Genomic DNA, 20,485 nt, shown 5'->3' on the forward strand with positions numbered 1-20,485 from the left:
ATTATAGACCCAAGGTTAAAAACACCTATAATAAAGCTATTGAAAAATATAAATGTACTGATTATATTAATATAATATATAGAAATCTGCATATGAAATAAAGTTTAAAAAGTAGGATATAAGATAGTAAACTAAGTATAGATGTATAAAAAGTCTACATTTAAAAAGATCAAGAGAAGCTTTTTTGTTCAACTTGTTTGTTCATAATGAGCTTGTTATTTGTGTAGTTAGTCCACCCACCCCAACTGTTCTACCTTCCTTCTTTGCCTCAGTTTCCACATTTTGTCAGTTTCAGCCTCAGTATCTGCTTCAGTTGCTTTTCTGTGCTTAGCCTTGGAATAGAAGAAGTCCTCATGAACAGTCTGACCAGAGAAAGGAGGGGAGAAGACCCAAAGATATTGTCCTGGGCAAAAGGTTCAGTCTTGTCCTCAAAGGACTAGAAGGAACTACAAAAAAATGAACAAGGACTATGCTCAGGAAATAATGCGATCTAGTCTTGAAGAGATTACTGTAATGATATCCATCCTGAAAATGATCATGTAAAATGAGTTTTGGGTGCCTGAAGTTCTCAATAGACTCAGAAGATGCCTCAAGTACCTTTACTAGTATCCATGCCAGATTTGGGGTTGCCAATCTAGGGCCCAGAGATCTATGAATAGATATGAGAGGAGTCCTGTGAACTAAAGTTTTATTTTAACTTCCAGCCAAAATTTAGCATTTCCTTCAATTAATTAAAAACATTATTCTGAAAATTGGTCCATAGGCTTTGTATTGATGAAGGGCTCTAAAACACTAAAGAAATTTACAACTTTAGAGGGAATTGATCCAAATGCCCCAGGGAAAGTCTAAACTACTGAACATATATCCTGGTACCATACTCAGTTAGGATAACTTGAAAACAAATGGGTTGTTTGGTGAAAAAGTAGTGAATTCAATTGTCAAAGATGCTAGGAGTGGGGAGAGGAGGGAGAAGCTGGGATTCTTGCTTATGCAGAGGAATGTCGATGGTTATTTCCATTCTAGAATTCTATGAATATTCCTAGACCACAAACAGTATTCTCCCTCAAATTTCCTAAAACTCCACAATTCCATCCATCTACGGTGTCTAAGGAATTCTTGCCAGCAGCAAAATTGAGCAGCAGGCAACCTGTATTTTGCAATTTCTCAACTCTACAGGCAATGCAATTTCCATAACACTCTTTAATTTTCCACTTCTTGGTGGACCATTTCAGTTCACTGGCTCACAATACCATATTTTAAAATATACATGCAGCAGCCCAGAGGTTGTAGTCTCTTTTGACTGAGACTTCAATCTGTTACACTATTTTGAATTTCCACTCTCTCAAAACATAGGATAACAACCTCATTGCTCTTTAATTTTTCCTCCTACCTATTTTTCCTTTGCCTCTCTTTTGTTTAACTCTGGGCCACTGGGCAGGAGCAGGCAACTGTGTTAAGCCAAGCGAGATTTGAAGCCTCTGGGCCAAGTTGTCCTCAAGCAGAGAAAACAAAAACTTTATTAGCATGATGGAACTCCAGAGTTCACATCTGACACTGTGAATACCTTATTCAGTGCACACTGACATAGAAAGAAAGAAAAAAAACGACCCATTGGAAGGAGGAAGTAGTGAATTCCTTTTGTTCTGTATAAAAAAGGCCTAATGGAAAATTAATGAAATTAATGAAAAGAATACAGAAGGGGAGATAAAAGGCCAGAGTTCAAAAGTCATGAATGGGAGGTCCTGGGTTCAAATGTGGCCTCAGATACTTCCTAGCCCTTACTGCTCTTCTGCCTTGGAACCAATATACAATATTGATTCTAGGATGGAAAATAAGGGTTAAAAAAAAAGTCATGGATCCAACTATGTGAACTTGACCAAGTGACTTCAAGTCACCTCAGCTTTTGTAAAATGAAGAGGTTGGACTGGGTGATCTTGAAGGGTTTAAAGGCCATTTGGGGGGAAAGCACTGAATTTAGAGTCAAGATGATATGCTTTGGAATTCCAGCTTCACTCCATTATTATTACCCGTGTGACCTTACGCAAAGGCTTTCCTTTTCTCATAATTTCAATGAAGGGGGCTGACCTTAGAATCATTCCAGCTCTAACAGTATGATTCTATAAAGAGAAGATTAATATTGGTAGATAAATTCCTCCTGGGCACTAATTTTAGACCATTTTTGGGGAAGAGAATTCATTTGTGCTAACAAGGGGAAGGACTCAATCATCCAGATATTCCAGTTTACAAATGATCCTCCCTTCCATTTATGAGGACCAAGCTTGCTGGCCCAAATGCATTTGATAGCTCTGAAGTAGTCAAAGTGGGGTAACTGCTTTCTGTTTATTCATGATGCTGAATCAGAGTGTATATCCAGGAAGGAAACTTGGATATCATGCCTATTCCCTTTATTGCAGAGATGAGCAAGGTCAATTTCATGAGAAATGATTTGCTTATATATATATATATATATATATATATATATATATATATATATATATATATAGAGAGAGAGAGAGAGAGAGAGAGAGAGAGAGAGAGAACTAGAATCTAGTTCTTTTGATTTCTGTTCCATCTTTCTATTATATTTAAAAACAAACTAACAAAAAACTTTGTAGCCTATATTCTTATATCCCTACAACATTCAACTGGACAGAACCAAAGAGGATGAGGCCACTGCATCACTGCTTTGCTAGGGAAGTGGAAAGGAGCTGTTTGGGCTTGTGGGAGATTATAGAGAGGGAACTGCTGAGGGCCCATTGATCAAATCACAGCTGTGCAGCTAAATAGTTAAAGCACTTTTGAAGTTTGGGGGTAACCCCAGACACCTACTCTTCCTAGAAAGCCAGAAGAGGCCACTCTCCTGTTCACTGCAGCTAAAATATTTTGCAGAATATCATTAACTTTCCCAAAAGGGATGTTTTATTGGCCTTAAAACTAAAACAAAAACAGGTGTCATCATGGCTTCTTCATCCAGAAGAGACTTGGAGTAGAGGATCTCTGACTATGATTTTAAGTATAAGCCTATTTATTGAGAAACAAAAAGGAACATTTTTGGATTTGGAGTCAAGAAGTGAGTTTGAACCATAATAATTCTGATGCTTATCATGGGAATGTGAACAAGCCACTTGGCCTTGCTATGCCTTGTTTGCTTCATCATCTTTAAAATGAGGATGATAAAACTTGCATTTCCTATCTTGTAGGGGTGTTATGGGCAAAGCTTTGTAAATCATGAAGTACTCTAGAAATAGAAACTACGAAGTATGTAATAATCATATAAAACTATCTGAACAAAATCATCCACTATACGCAAGATTCTAAGTCTGGGCCTCAGGGTACAAATGAAAATAGTAATGATTTTAGGACAAAGTCCATAAACTAGCAAAATGGAAAGACTCTCTGGATACAGCAAATGGCAGCAAAAACACAGCAATAATCAATAAAACAGAAAATTGTTAAAAGCTTTGTGACAATATTCAGCAACAACTATTGGAACAATATTCCTTGACGATCATCAGCTGATTGAAGTAGGAGAATGATTATTACAACCCAGATTAAAAGGAAAAAAAAAACCCTTCCCAAAACCATACCCCAGGAGGACAGTAAAAGAAGAAAAATCTGAATCAACAGTATTTAAGACCCTCAAACTAAAATAGAGAGAGGTGACTGGGATAGTCACTAAAGGAGAAGGTCTGTTCCACATGGAGAAATGCAGGAAAATGGCACCACTTGGGCTACATTCATTCATCCATCATCACACACTACCAACCACAAATGCAGGATAACTATGCCTGTCAGCAGCTACCTGAGGGGTTTTTCAGGTGTTCTGTGAATGCCTAACACTATGAAAACTCCCCAACTGGGGCACTGCCATTTATCAGTTGTATAATGTGCACTGCTGGGTGGCAGTAAGCCATATTTCCATCCATAAACTCTGTCCATTTTCTCTGACAGCAATTCCAGCTTACCATGTTGGGGTTGGCCAAACAAATAGCTCTCCAATTCCACATCAATTAATTTCTCAAGAGATATGATGGGTTTTAGGCTCATTAGATTTGTTTTTTAGGACCAACTTTAATTTATATTTAAGAACCTAACTGCCCACCCCTGTTCCATTAAGTCATTTTCTTTTCCACTCAAAATCAATCTCTCCCCAGAGTCTGTGGCTATGGTAGAACACAGTTTCAATGAACCAAGCTGTGGTCTTTAAGATTTCTGGGGTGATATTTTAGGCACGATTAGAAGAGGAGAGAAAGAAATTAAAAAATGACTAAATTGGAAAGGGGCCCTAGATATTATTTAATCCACCCTCATGTACACAAACACACATACAGGTCTTCTTTCTTTCTTTTCTTCACCATGTTTCTTCACCCCAAAGCTGCCTCCAATCCAGGGCTGAAGCTGGCACCTAGGGTAGGGAGCTATAATAGAATTATCTCAAAGAGGTACTACTCTAATGGAGAATGGGAGGGTGGTGTGGTGGGCTGGTATTTCTGTTCTTATCAATGATAATTTTAATTGTCTCTTATTTATTCAGTGCAAGGGCTTCTCTCTGTGCCACCCACCATCAGGCAGATATTGTACAAGCAAGCAGGTTCTCTGACAGTTCATCTTCAGCAGCCTCAAAGGTCTCTTTTCTTCCCCTTCTCCCAAACTCCTATTTGCTCAACTATCATGCTGTTTATATAGGCAGTTGTCAGGATAAGCCATTATTCTGGAACTGAAGTTGTGTAAATATTAACACAACTAGTACAGAGTTCAGCTTCCTTGGGAAGAGATATGAAATTCTAACTGGGCAGGTAGAATCTTCTAGAGGTCATCCAGTCCATTCCCCTGCCTCTAGGCCAGCTTAAAAAATATTCCAAACAAAAGGGTGAGTGTTTTTTGTCTTAAAATATATTTTATGATCTCCCTCCCTCCCTACCACTGGACAAGGAATCAGGAGATCTACCACTGGGAATCAGGTTTCACATTGCCATTTTGACAAGTTGCTTCAATACTGTGCTGGCTTATGTTCCACAAAATGAGGTTAATACTAATATTTTCCTTATCTCAGATTATTATGAACATCAAACTAGACAACAAATAAGCACTTAAAAAAAAAGACATCATACAAATGTAGGAGCTGTAAAAAAAAATAACCTAAGCTCTAGGCTGCTAATCAGATTTTCCTACTCTCTTTTCTAGAAATGGTCTGTTGTGAATCCTCTTCATCTCTGCTTCCTGGTAAATTAAAATTCTAATTTCTGAGGCTCAGTGGATAGAAAGTCAAGCCTAGAGATGGGAGGTCCTGGGTTCATATCTGACCCCAGACACTTCCTAGCTGTGTGACCCTGGACAAGTCACGTAACTCCAACTGCCTGGCCCATATCACTCAAGAAAAAAGGTAAAAAAATTCTATCTTCTACAGGAAGCCTTTCCATATCCCCCTTTAGTCCATATGTTATCTCCAATTTATCTTGTATGAAATTTGTTTGTACATAGCTATTTTATTTGTTGTCTCCTGCATTAGACGATGATCTCCATAAGAGCAGGGACTATCATTTACCTTTCTCTGTATCTCTAGTGCTTACAGAGTGCCTGACATATTACAGGCGTTTAATAAATGTCTATTTACTGATTTGCTTCACAAAATTTGTGTCCTAGAATTCTCACAGAATCTAGATCCTGATAGGATTTGTGATGGGTGTTAGATGAGTGTCAGGGGAACGGGAAGGCATGTCTAAGGAATAACCTTAATACCAGAGGCAAGGGAAACCTGCCAACCCTGCTGGTTTCCTCTAGGAGATTTCTCAGACCACAAAGCAGGGGCGCTAGGGCTAATGCAAGGCATTTAGGAGGTTGCCTCTAACCAGGACAAAATATAGCCTGGGTAACTTTAAAAATAAGTGGTCATCCTGTGCACCTGTGTTTTGGTCTTGCCTGCAACTTGGGAGAGCAGCTGTTCTCCAACTCCTCTGAGAACAAAATAGTGGAAATGGGCTGGAAGGGGAGCAAAAAGGATTCCCAAGACTTAGGGATAGAGACTAGCCTTGTGATTTCACTGAAACAGAAAAATTCCCTCTACCAATGCAGGCTGGTGCTGTGTGATTTATAGCATTAAAGAGTGATCCAAAGAACTGAGTGAGAGGCTTAGTGACTGGTTCAGGAACAGCAGCCACAAAGGTGTCAGAGGTGGGAATTGAGTTCCCATTTTCCTAGATGACTCTCTACCTACTATTACTACTACAACTACAATACACACACACATACACACACACAATAATCCACAGGATTTGGGGGACTATAAGAATTGTGCTTCTTCCCCCATTCCAATTTGGAGTTGATAACTGGGTGGTCACACTTGGAAGCAAATTAGTCAAGGTGGCCTTTTAATGTCTCTTGCAGTTCTAGAAATTTTGTTTGAGGAGTTGTCTGGAAAGAAGGAAGACATCAGGACACTAAATTAAGCTAATCAAACAGACATTAGATTCTCCTAGGACTAAACCTAAAGACCTGGGTGAGGTCAGACTGCTTGTGAAGAGAAAGATAGGTTTGGGTTCAAATTTGGCCCCAGATACGTCCTAGCTGTGTGACCTTGGATAAGTCACTTACACACAATTTTCTAGCCCTTACCACTCTTCTGCCTTGGAAGGAAGGGATTCTAAGGCAGAAGGTGAGGGCTAAAAAACAAACAAACAAACAAACAAACTTGGGACAGGTCACCCAAGTCATTCTAATTCAGGCTACCTTTTCTCTGCCCTTTCCACTCCTCTCTTTAGGGAGGGCCAAGTTTGAGAGAAAGGCTAGCCTGCCTCTTCCCCACAGGCTGCACTGATATGTCTTCCTAACTTCCTAGCAGCAAGGATGCTGGAGTCATCTTCCAAGCACAACGTCCTCAGGGTTCCATGGCCGCTCACTACCAAGTGGCAGGGCTGGTGTGGGAGCTCCTTGGACAAACAGGATGGTAGCCTGTTTGTCCGGCAGTGCCCGGTGGAACACTTTCAGACATTTAAAAAATAAAGATCAAATGGCCCCGGGAGGGATCGGCCCCTCCTCCAGGTCTCTGCCGGGTCCAGGTCCCTGCAGTGCTGCCAGGAGGGGGAGGGGGCGCTGGGCACTCCTAGGAAATCTATATTCACCACACACAGGCGTCCTGGCACTGACACCAATACAAAAATTAATTTACACTCTACAGACACAGATAGATTCTCTCACATGCTTCTGGACTCGCACAAATGCATTTACAGCCCCCAAATACAGTCACACAAATGTTCTGACACAGCCAATGCACACACAGACTTCCTCAGACACACACACACACACACACACACACACACACACACACACTACATGCGTGCTCACACTTCCAGCCTCTGACACAAATTCAGGAGAAATCCTCTCAGAAACAGATGCATTCCTATTTGCACTTTCCCAGACGGAACTTCGCAGGGTACTTGGCACACAGTAGGGGCAAAATCAGTGCCTGACTGTGGCACACAGATCTGTGGGTGCCCTTGCAACGTTGTAGAACACACACACTGGCACACTTGTAGGCTGGCTCTCTCTCTCTCTCTCTCTCTCTCTCTCTCTCTCTCTCTCACACACACACACACACACACACACACACACACACACACACACACACACACAAACTCCCCTACTCTGGCACACACGCACACCCCCCCCCCCCCCCCCCCCGCCAGCAACAGCCCTAGGGCCAAACTGGCACCAACACACGCCTGTAGGCTCACAGCTCTCCGTTTGCTCGGATTCACGGACCCTCGGGGCCATTCCCCTTGGCACACGTACGCACGCACGCACACTCCGGAATGACAAGCGGCGGAGCCCGAGCCGAGAGCCCAGAGGCAGGGGTTGGGGTTGGTGGGGGTCCCGGAGCTCGGGACGGCTGCGGCGGCGGCCCCTCCCGCCTTACCAGCTGTCAAGCTCCAGCTCCAGCAGCGACTGGGTCCGCTCCGAGTTGCAGTGCAGGCACCACATGGCTGGGCCCGGGCCGGAGACCCGGCCTCACCCGGACCTCAGCCCGGCCCGGCCCGGCCGTCCCCGAGGTAGCCTCTCCTCCGGTGCTGACCTCGGCCGCAGCCGCCGCCTCCTCTGGGCCCGCGCCCGCGCCCGCCCGCAGCCCGAGCCGCTGCTATGGTCAACCTTCTCCTTCCCGCTACTGCCCTCAAGCCCGGCCCCCAGCCCCGGCCTCGGCCACGAGCCCGAGCCCGCAGCCGAGCGGGGCTGCGCGAGGGAGCGCTGGGCACCAAGGAATGGGACCCAGCAGCCCGCCGGCCGGCGGGGGAAGGAAGGAGCCCAGCGAGGGAGGGCGGAGAGGGGAGGGGGCAAGGGGAGGAGGCAGGGGGAGAGGGGAGAGACCAGAGGGGAGGGGACAGAGCAGAGGGGAGGGGGAGCCTGGAGGGAACGGAGGGGAGCGGACGGAGAAGAGGGGTGGGAGGGAAGGGGAGAACCCGGTGGGAGGAGAAAGGAAAAATAGTGGAGGGAGAGATGAGAGGTGGGAGGTGAAAAGGAGAGAGAACGGAAAGAGATGGGGGAGAAATGAGCAAAAGGGACGATAGAAGAAAAGTGAGCAGAGGGAAGAAAGATGGGGGCCGGAGGTGCGAATGGAGGGAAGAAGGGGCTAGGGGTGGGGTAAAGAAGAAAGGAAGGAGAGAACAGAGGAATGTAGTAGACCTGGGGAGACGAGTGGTCCCCCCACCCTTACTCCAGACTTGAGTCTTGGAGCCCCAGCTACAAATCGGTGCGCTCAGATAGGGTGCAAAGTGAAATGCAAGTGGCAGAAACCCCGACTGAGGGAGGGATGCTGCTAACCCCCCCCAATTGTCTGTCTGGAGGGTCTCCCCTCCTGCTTCCCCAAGTCTCCCCCCGACCCCCCGCCCAGCTCTTGGAAAGGCGGCAGGGCTCTGGGTTCTGGACCCAGGCCAGATCCCCGGCACAGGCCCCATCGCAAGGCTGGGGAGTCGGGAGGCCTGCCCATAAAGTGAGCCAGCCCCCCCCCCCTCCCCAAGCGGCCAGGAAACCGGGAATTCCAGGAGAGGAGGGGAGGGAGGGAGAAGAGATCCATTCTTGGACGCAAGCTGGTGGGTGTCCCAGGGGTGGAGAGCTGTGGGAGTGGGAACTCTCCCTTCCCTCCCCCAGCTCTTTATTAACCTAACAGGGAAAATAACGGGAATCTCAGTTTCCTTTTCTGTGAATTCAAGGGACTGAATCACGTGACTCTCAGTTTCCCTTCACTCTAAATCTAGGATGTGAATGAACTCCCAGCCAACAGAACCTGTCCCTCTTAGCTCCCCTCGGCTCTGAGGAGACAGATTCGAATTCCCTCCTCCAGCGTTGGGACCCTTTTCCCCATCCTCCAAAATCCCTCCTGCTAACGGTGTGGACAAAGCCCCTCCACAGGCCCAAGCCAAGGACAACAAGGGTACCCTCTGGTTTTGCCTTTTTTGTCTGTATAATGAGGGATTTGGATCCCAAGATCTCTCAGGTCTGAAATTCAGTGTTAGAACACCCAGATCGTCCAAGTATAACTCTGTGATTCTACAGATAGGTAAATGATTAAAATATTCCCCCTGGCTTCTGTTTTCTTATTTTGGCACTCAATAAAAATAGGCCTAACTCAGGGGTGGGGACTCCACTGCTGATGCAACAACTTAGAGGGTTTATATTTATTTTTATTTAGGTTTTGACTAAAAGGAGGATCTTTGTCACTCCTCCCAGCCAAAGCCCTTCTTCCCTGTTATAGACAGATAACGAACACCGGGCAGTGATATTAGCACAGGTATGTGTCTATATACTCAGAGTCTGAAGTTTTTCCTTTTGGAGAGGTTAGGAGCCATGGATAATCCCATTGAGGGTTCCTCAGCCTCCCAGGCTCTGGAAAAGCCCTTGGCACCAGACTTAGTTACTCTATCTGGGGTTCTCCTCCTAGCATCCCTAAGAAGGGAGCCTCCTTCCAGGAGGCCAGTGGTAGTCAGGGCAGTGGGGAGTTCACAGAGGGGCTGGGATGGGAACAGTAGGAAGTGACTCATACCAGAAGACATCATAATTTGCACTCTCAAAGCTTTCATCTGGGGTGGGGGGTAAGGGGTGCCCAAAGGGCCTTACAAATGAGCATTATTCACTAGGCAGATGGGGAAACTGGGGCACAGGGAAGGCAAGGAGGCCTTGGGGAGGCTTAGGGACAGGACCCAGGCACTACCCCTCCAAGGCACACTCCCTCCCAGTAGGAATCCAAACAAGAGACTGTTTTGTGAAAGGGCTTGATAACAGAGTTGAGTTGGATCCAAATTACACCCCCCCCCCCTCCAAAAAAAAAAGAACTGGCTTTTTTTTTTGGCTTCTCTCATTAAGAACTTAGTGTTTTCCCTGCTTAATTTAAAAATAATCAACAAAGCCTCTCTGGTTATTTCTTTGAACAATGCTCATACTGAGCCCTTCTGAAAAGGGAAGGGACCTTTTCAATCCAGTAGCTAATAAACACTACAGAATAACTACAACCACACCCACCCTGCATGGTGGGGGGGGGGGGGGGGAGGAGAAGGACTTGAAATGGTCAGGTCTGGAAAAACTCGCAGAGCAACCTGAAATAGGCAGGCTAAAAATAGGTTTTAATAAATGGACCAGAAAGAGAACTCCCTCAAACCCAGCTGTTCTCTGGTTTTGCAGGCTTCGCTGGTCGGCAGTGACAGCTACAAAACATTTCTTCCCCAAGAATTCCAGGAACTTCTTCCATGCATAGAGCCCCAGCCTTAGGAATGGTTTTGGCCACATTGCATGGGCTGGGATTTAAAAGAATGGACTTGAGTTTCCTTGTGAGCATTCATTAAAACCAGAGAAACAGGCCTCTGGAAACTAAATGCCTATTAATTTTCTACTTTGTTTTGCTGTTATTTGCGCTCTGTGTGTGTGTGTGTGTGTGTGTGTGTGTGTGTGTGTGTGTGTGTGTTTCTATAGAGTTAGCTGTACTGAGTATTAAAAATTCAACATTCTATGTGAGGAAGGAAGCAGGAAGGAAAAAAAAAGATAAAGTTTTGTACTCAAGAGGCTTTAGGCAACTGAACTCTATAGAGCAAACCAGGTGGCCAAGGAAGCCAAGGTTGACTCTCTAAACCTTTTTGTGTCACAAAAAATCAGTTTAATCATTTAAAGTGCACAATCTCAGAATGGAACGAGACTTCATTGCCCAAACTCTACCTGAATAAAAATCCCCAAATGCACTTTTAAAATACTTCTTAACTAAAAGAAGTCCCTCCTTTATGAAACCACCTCTGATCTTCTATCGCTTTTGCCTTACATCCCATCAGAAAAGTGATTTCTCTATTATTTGAATATATTCTCTATTACCTAGAGTTGTCTTGAAAGCCCCAGTGAACTCAATTCCTCCCAAGGTGGCCCATTGCAATTTTGGATAGCAATTATTATCAGAAATTGTTTTCATTAAACCAAGAATTTCACAAAATTATTATCTCCATTTTACAGGTAGGAAACTGGGGTTCAGACATATTTAATGACTCACCCAGAGTCACATTGCTTACATGCTTCAGAAGAAGGTCTTGAACTCAGATCTTTTGACCCCAAGGACAGTGTTCTTTCCATTGTACCACAAAGTCCAAAGAACACACAGTGCAGATCATTTGCCCCTCACTGGCACCTTCCTCTTTGAAGATCTTAAAGATCAAACCTCTCAAGTCATTTTTAGAGCTTTAAGGTTTGGGGAAAGTCACATCATCATTTCCCCCAAAGGATTTCATTTGAGCTTAGGTGGTAACTGTCTCCTGATTCCAATGAGTCTGAAGTCAGGATTTTGGACTTTGTTTCTTGTTCTAATCCCAAGACTACAAATCCTCTGATGACCTTGGCTATGGTTTGATGACTTGTTCACAGTGCACTCTTCTTCTCTCCCTTCTCTTGCAGCTCACTAGTTACACATTACGAAAATGTAATATTTTGATGTCTCATGTTTCCTTACCAGAGGGAAACGTTAAGAATTGAGATGAATGGATCTTTCTCTATCTGAGATGACACAATAAAGCAAAATTCTGGAGTAACAAACTTTTATTTGTATGTTGATAGGCCCTCTGGTCATGGTGGCAATCATACTTGGGTATTTGGGCATTGTGTCAACTGGAGACAGCTGCCTGGCCCCTAGTTATTTATATTATAATGAAACCTATAACAATTTCTGCAGCTCCATGGCATAAAATGCCAAAAGGAAGGGGCAAGACAGCCTCCCCTCATTTTCTGAGTACAATGTTGTCCCTGGGTGACACTCAGCAACATGCCTCACTGGGGGACACTAGGGTTTAATGGTTTAGAATGTTAACCCAGGTTCAGAATGTTATTTTTCCATCAATTATCATCAATATCCAAAATCTCTGAGTCATCCTTGAATCCTCCCTTTCTTTCCTTTTGATCCCCAAATCCAATCTAGTGCCAAGTACAATCTATTCTGTCCCTAAAGTAGCTTGCAGATCTGCTTTCTGATTCTATTTCTGCCAAACTAATTTAGGCTGCAGTCCCCTCTTTTCCACACCATTGCAATGGCCTCTTGGATTACTGGGCTCTAGAGCTGGAAGTAGTGACCAAGTTCACCCCTCATTTCACAGGCACCAAGGACACCCTCCTTCCTCTCCTCTCTCAGAATCCCTTATTTCCTTCAAGCCTCAGTTCAAACACCATCTTTTTTCAGGAGATCTTTACTGGTTGTTATGTTCTACAGTTCCCTTGTATGTACTCTATGTTTCTCTTGTATATACCTATTTATTTACAAGTCTCCCTCATTGTAAGTTCCTATGACCAAAATGGAAATATATTTTGTATGATAATAAACATTTTTTAAAAATGTAAGCTCCTTGAGGGCAAGTACAATTTTTGCTTTTCTACATATCACTGGTGCCTGAAATAAAGAATAAAACTGACTGGAAACTTTTACTTGTTGAAATAGAGAGGGTAAACTGAGTGGAAACTTACTTCACAATGACTGCTGTTCTCTGTCTGGCTTTGACTAGAGAGGCTGCTACAGGAACCTAACCTCCTTATTGGTAATGGAGGTAGAACAGAAATGCTAGAGGATGCTGCCACAGGGATGCTGGTATACAGGGACACTGCTTATAAGGGACTGCCCTGGGGTTTACTCTGGGATTTACCTATTGATCCCTACTGATTGCTGATGGATCAATCTATTTCCTAATCCCCTTCCTCCCTCACTCCCTCCCTTAACCAACCTCTCCCTTTTGCCTCCCACACCTCCCAAATTTTCTTGAAACCTTTGGCTTCTTCCCTCCCTCCTGAGTTGAACTATAATGATACTCTAGTTGCTTTCTCAGTCAAGGGGTTTATTGGGATAACAGGATGGGAAACTGGGGTAAGAGGGATGAGGGATTTCCCTAATCTAAATGATATAAAATTGAGGTTTTGGGAAGTCACAAGTGAGATTCTTAGACAGTTATGAAGATAAAAAAAAAAAAAAACTTCTCTCTCATGCCTCTATCACATGCTTTAGTACAGTTCGTGATAACTCTTAATAAATGCTTGGGTTTTTTGTTTTCCTTAAAACCCTTTACCTTCCCCCTCAGAAACAATATTGTGTATTGGTTCTAAGGCAGAAGAGTCATAAAGGCTAGGCAATACAGGTTAAATGACTTGCCCTGAGGTCAGATTTGAACCCACGATTCCCATCTCAAGATGTGGCTCACTATCCACTGAACTGCCTAGCTGCCCCCTTGATTAACTCTCATGCTGTTCTTGTGGAGAGATGGAGGGTTGTACATACAAGTAAATTTATGACTAAATGAATGGTCAAACCCAAAGAATTTTTAGTATGGTGCTTAGCCATACTGTTGAAGCTAGGAGGGATAGCTAACAAGTTGGATGACAATTAAGATCCAAAAAGATCTTGACAGCCTGAATATTGGGCTGAATCAAATTCAAGTGTCCAAGTGAATAGAGTACTGAGCATGGAAGTCAGGAAGATATGAGTTCAAATCTAGCCTCAGATATTTACTAACTTTATGACCCTGGACAAGTTACTTAACCTCAGCTTGCTTGAGTTTTCTCAACTATAAAATGTGAACAACAACAACAACTACTCTTCAAGGTTGCTGTGAGGATTAAATGAGATAATATTTGTAAAGCACTTAGCACTATGCCTGGCACATAATAGGTACTTAATAAGTGCTTATTCCTTTTCCCTTCCCCTAAATGTAATATAAAAATAAAGGTTCAAGGTATGAGATAGGTAAAGAGATAATAAAAACTATCCATTTGCTAAAAAATAAAAATAATAATAAAGGTTCAAAATATCAACTTCATAAGTTCAAGGTGGCAGAGATAGCATTAGACAGGAGTTCATCTGAAGAAGATCTGGGGGCTTTAGTGGATTCAATATAAATCAGTGATGTGATATGTAAGATATCCAAGAAGGAGAATGCAATCTTTGATGGCACAGAGAGCCCTGATGCTCATTTCTGGAAGATATGAATGAATTGGGGACTGTCCAGAGGAGGGCAACCAGGATGCCAAAAGATGAAATGAGCATTAGCTGGAGATGTCAATTTAGGGGAACAAGATCTGTCTTTAAGTATTTGAAAGATGCTCATGTGAAAGAAGATTGAGTTTGGTTCTGCTTGACCCCAGAGGGCAGAATTGGGGAGCAAGGAAGAGAAGCTGTAGAGAGAGACAGATTTTTTAGACTTGGCTTAAATAAAAATTCCCAACAATTAGAACCACTTCAAAACTGAAGGAAAGACCTATAGAGGTATTATATTTCCTCTCATTAGAGGACATGGTGCAGAAGGGATTTTTGGTTTAGGGGCAGAAGATTTCTGAGGTCCCACCTAAATCTGAGGTTCTCTGATTCCATAATGGCAACATCTGATCATACCATTTTTCTTGTCCCCAAACCATTAAGACTTTCTGCTACCTAAAATTCTACTTTCTTCACTTAGCATTCAAAGCCCTCAAGAATCTGGCTCCAATCTTCCTTTCCAGCCCTAAGGTACACTATTCTTCAAGTGCTTCAGATAAATTAGATGATTCATCAGGGGGTAAGTAGTTAACAACTAGCTCTCTGGGAGGCAGGGGAAGTGTACATGACACTTAAATTTAAGCTTCATTATTGACATTTTCTCCATCTCTTTCTTAAGTCTAGATAATCAACACATCAAGAAGTCAAGCCCTGATCTGTATGATTCTGAGCACCTTGAGGGTAGTGACTATGTCTAATTATTATTATCACTGTTAATAACTCACATGTATGAAGGCAGTGAGGTGGCTCAGTGGATTAAGAGTCAAGTCTAGATATGGGAGGTCTTGGTTCAGATTTGGCTTGACACCTAGCCATGTGACCATGGGCAAGTCACTTAACTCTCATTGCCCAGCCCTTACCACTCTTCTGCTTTGGAACCAATAAACAGTATTGATTCTAAGATGGAAGGTAAGGGTTTTTGAAAAATAAAAAATAACAATTTACATGTATTATTAATTGCCTTAATATTTACATAATACCTGTCCCATGACAACCCTCTGAGGCAGCTAATACCCTTAAAATACTAATTAAATAAATACTAGTTGCTATTATCAGGCCCTTTTTACAGTTGAGGAAACTGAGGTTTGTAGAGGTTCAATGATTTGTCCATGGTCACACAGATATTATATGAAATTCACTTCTGTATCCTCTACTCTATCTGGTACCTGGACATACTAGACAAGCATTAATAAATGTTATCAATATAACACGATTTATAATGATGGCCAGCTATATATATGCTGGACATCTTAGAGACCATTGGGAAACACTCATTTTGACCATGATTTGGAGGGCAATATTTTTATTCCCATAGTTATTAACCTTCTTCCTTTTTTAAAAAACAAAACAAAAATCTTACCTTCTGTCTTTGAATCGATACCAAGTATCAGTTCCAAGACAGAAGTGCTAGAAGGACTAGGCAATTGGGGTTAAGTGACTTGTCCAGGGTCACACAACTAAGAAGTGTTTAAGGCCACATTTTAACCAGGGACCTCTGGTCTCCAGACCTGGCTCTCTAAGCACTGAACCACCTAGCTGCCCTATTATTAACTTTTCATAAGGAATATTTCAAGATTTTAACTTCCATTCTTTTCATTTGCCAGTTTGGTAGAAGCAGAATGGGTATGTGCCAGGAGAATATCAGAAAGTTCCTACGACCTGTAACTCTTGTGACAAGGAAGTAGCCACTATGGCAAATAGCAGGGAGAGGATAAAGTGGCAACGATTCAGTACTAAAAATTGCTCTGAGCACCATCTTGGGCATACATGTTGTTGGTCAGCCACCTGACATAATCAGGAGATTTTTATCCTGGCAGTAAATTATTATAATGTATGTCATCTGGCTCAAGCCTATACTGCTAAAATGAGATTACACTTGATTTAGAAGCATAAAATTTCAGGGCTGGAAGGGTCCTTAGAGATAATTTAGCGTAGCCTTCTTATTTTCAGACTGAGAAGTGGGAGCCGAAAGGAGGGAATGGACTTGCTAAAAATTGCAGAGTGTGTTAGTGGCAAAACAGGGACTAGAATCCAGCTTTCCTCAATGTCTGGTCCAGTTCTTGCTGTCGCAGATAACTATATTACATGAATTAGCCTAACAAAATTCTGTAATAATTCATACTAGGGTGAGAATAAGCCTTCCTTAAACATCTATTATTTGCCAGGCACTGTGTTAAATATTTTATAATTATTTCTCATTTGATCCCCACAATAACCTTTGGTGATAAGTACTACTATTATCATCTCCATTTAAAAACTGAGGAAAATGAAGAAGGCAGAAGTGAAGTTACTTGGTCAGGAAGATACAGCAAGTAAGGATCTGGAGCTAAAGCTGAACTTAAGTCTTCCTGACTCCAGACCCAATGTTCTATCCACTGAGCCAAGTAGACACCTCTTATAATGAAGAGTTAATGAAAGGATTAAGAAATGCCTTAAGAATGTGCTGAAAACAATTAGAGCATGTATTGGGCTAGGGAGGAGCTGTCATTAAATTGGTGTGAGGATACTCCCTTTGCCAAGATCAATTTAGCTAATATATATCCTAGGGAGTTTCCTGAGACCTAAGAGGATTAAATGACTTGCAAAGTATCACCCATCTGAAGTAGAATTTGAACCTAAGTCTCCCTGGTTCCAAGTCCAGAACTCATCTCATTATGCCACGCTGCTTCTTTGGGACGAACACATTTAGGTCACTTGAATTGAATGTAGCTGGTAAGATGTATAAGGGGAAGACTAGTACTTCTGGCATGCAAACTCTTTTCAGTGCTGATTTCCTCCTTTGGTGTCTATATATAACATTTAGCTTTCCCCTGTGGTTCCAAGAAGCCGTAGCAAGCACAATGGCCACACTTGAGTAAAACCATCTTGGCAGATGGGCTGAGCCAGGTGGAGGGTCACTGGCAGGTGAGGTGGGGATGGTGGTGATGGTGTTTATCTCAATCATATGAAAACTTCACCCACTGTAAGGGGTGGATAGGAACAGTTTGTTCCAATTGCTTTGCAGATGGTGGAAGTGAATGCTGTGGAGCACTGTGATAGCTCCCTGACATGGGTTGAATCTTTCCAAATGGGGAATGAGGAGGGACTAAATCTGGGAGTTTCCCAAGCAGGAATGTGTCAGAAACATTGTGGGGATAAGGCATATTCATGATCCAGGATTTAGGTTACAGGATGCCAGGATGTGGACGTCTAAGGGCCCATAGGTGGAAAACAATGTAAGGAATGAAAATAGCTTTAGTACCAGGCTTAAAAACAAGATGAGGGAGGAAAAGGCTGCAGGACTCCATACCAGGCTAACAACAGGAATATGGGTTCCATGAAGAATTTCCTTAATTTGTTGCATTCAGTATCTTAGGGATGAACTTTTCTGTTCAGAAGCCCTCTCCAACCCTCTAAATTTGCATTGCTGGATAGTTCCAATTGCCTTTACTCTCCAGGGACAAAATCATGTTCAAGACAGGAAGGACTGTGGACCCTCCAACCAGTTTCAAGACAGACAAAAAGTGCTCGATTGCCAAGTGAATTTGGGAAATACTGTTCTCTGGATCACTCATAATTCCTTATTGAAGGGATTCTCTTGAAGGTAGGAAGGGGTAAGGAGGTAATTTAAGTGACAGGTCTCTAAATTAATATCTAAATCATTTCAACTTCTAAGCTCTGATAATAACAATGACTCTTAGATTGTGTTTTAAAGTTGGCAAAGTCCCTTGAGTACCATATTTTGCCCGATTTTCACAATAGCCCTGTGAGTTAAGGACTGCAGGTGTCATTATTCCCATTTTAAAGATGAAGGAAATAAGGCTTAGAAAGTTTGAAGTGACTTGTCCCTGGTCATAATCCCCTCCCTAGAGGCAGCTAAGTGATGTAGGGGATAGAATGTTGGATCTAGAGTCAGGAATACCTGAGTCTGAAAGTGGCTTCAGATATTTAATTGCTGTGTGATCCTGGGCAAGTTGCTTAACTGCTACCTACCTCAGTTTCCCCATATGTAAAGTAGGAAAACTAATAGCATCTATCTATAGGGTTGTTGTGAAGATCAAATGAGATAATATTTATAAAGTGTTTTGCAAACCTTAAAGTACTATATAAATACCAGCTATCATCATTATTACTTGAGAAGTGGCTTTCAACAGATGTTTTCCATAATATATATATATATCCCAGATTGAATTGCTTGTCAGCTCTGGGAGAGGGGAAGGAAGGGAGGGAAAGAGACAATTTTGGATTATAGAACTTTGGAAAATGTAGATGGAAATTTGTTATTACATGTAATTGATAAGATAAAATAGTTTTTTATAATAGAACTATAAGTAAAGAAGTGGCTTTCAAACCCAAATCCTTTCCTGATTGTAGATTTGGTGCTCTTTTTATGCTAAATTGCTGCCCAAAGAATCTCTTTGTCTCTTCTCTGTCTTTTTCTTTCTCTCTCTCTGTCTCTCCATGATATAATATGAGAGGGGAGTCACAGAATCATATAATTTAGAGTTGGGAGGGACCTTAGAGACTGAATCCAAATTCCTTCTAAATTCAGAACTCTCCTCGACAAATGTCCCTCAATGATTATTATCCAGTCTGTTTTTGACACTTCCAGGAACAGAGAACTGACTTCCTCCAAAGACAACCTGTTCCATTTTGAACTGATCTAGGTGGAATAGTGAATACAGTACCAGGCCTGGAGTCAGTAAGACTCGTCTTTCTGAGTTCAAATCCAACCTTAGATGCTTAGTAGCTGTGTGACCCTAGACAAGTCATTTAACTCTGTCTCATCTGTAAAATGAACTGGAGAAGGAAACCACTCTAGTATCTCAACTCCAGTTGAGATCATGAAGAGTTGGACATGGCTGAAAAATGACTGAACAGCAACAATGATGGAAAGCTCTTTTTTATGCTGAATAGAAATCTGTTTCTCTATAACTCCCACTCATTGGTCTTGGTTCTTCCCTCAGCAAGTACACAGTGCAGATATTCTCCCTTTTCCATGTAATAATAATCCTTCAAATAATGGAATGCAGGGATCCTGTTACCTCTGACTTTTCACTCTTCTAATCTAAAAAATCCCTATTCTTTCAGCTGTTCCACAAATGATAGTCTCTGGTGCCACCACCTTCATTCTAGAATACAGCTGAGAAACTTCTTGGCAGACCAGTGCCTTTGGGTGCTTCTATGAGAAAGAGAATGAAATCAAGGAGAAGAAAGAGGCAAAAGACAGAGGAGGAAGGAGACAGGGAAAGAAATTAGAGCTACATGAAGGATAGAAAATGAAATGATGATAAAAGGAAGGAATAATAGAGAGAGGGCACTCAATAGAGAATTCTCTGTTTCAGGGCTAGAATAACAGGTCATCAGGTCATCTGAGGAAATGATGTTCCCAAAGGCATACAACATTTAATCCACTTAGGAGCCAGCCATGACCTTGTCAATGGTAGAAATGAAGACCCTTAGGATAATGTCCCCAGATACTTGTACTTTTTCACAGGGCATCAAAGCTGCATCATTTCACAGTTTATATTTTCCCATTTATAAAGATGTATCAATGCACTGGAAGGTTCCTCAAGAGTTCCCTACACCAAAATTAAGCACAGAACCATACCATGAATCCACAGGCTACCTACCACCCAAGAAGAGAAGCTCTTTGAGGGCAGGTGTCTATTCTGGATAATGCCTAACCAGCTTTGAGGGCTTGGGTTTATTCTTTATTGTTCTGGATCCAAATGAACCAACCCTGTGGACTTCTGGCTATTAGGGACGAAGACAGTCTCCAGTGCTTTGGATTCTGTCCTTTCAATGGAGATGGAGATCATGAAATAGGGTCCTGTGCCTGTTCTAAATGCAAATGAAATGGTTTTTTTAAATCTCTTTGGTTTCCTAAATGGAAAAGATGGAGGGAAGCATTATGTATGGAATGGAGCCAGCTTAAGAAACCATTGGGGGCGGGGGGGGGGGGGAGAAGCTTCCAATTTA

The 20,485-nt window shown here is 42.5% G+C and overlaps 1 protein-coding gene across 1 annotated transcript in view; it reads right to left on the reverse strand.

Annotated features, from left to right (window-relative positions):
* The window catches only part of IQSEC1 (IQ motif and Sec7 domain ArfGEF 1), an 817,265-nt gene that overhangs the window by 95,781 nt on the left and 700,999 nt on the right, over window positions 1-20,485 (reverse strand).

The sequence above is a fragment of the Monodelphis domestica genome, chromosome 7 (genome assembly GCF_027887165.1).
Source record: "Monodelphis domestica isolate mMonDom1 chromosome 7, mMonDom1.pri, whole genome shotgun sequence".
NCBI lineage: Eukaryota > Metazoa > Chordata > Mammalia > Didelphimorphia > Didelphidae > Monodelphis > Monodelphis domestica.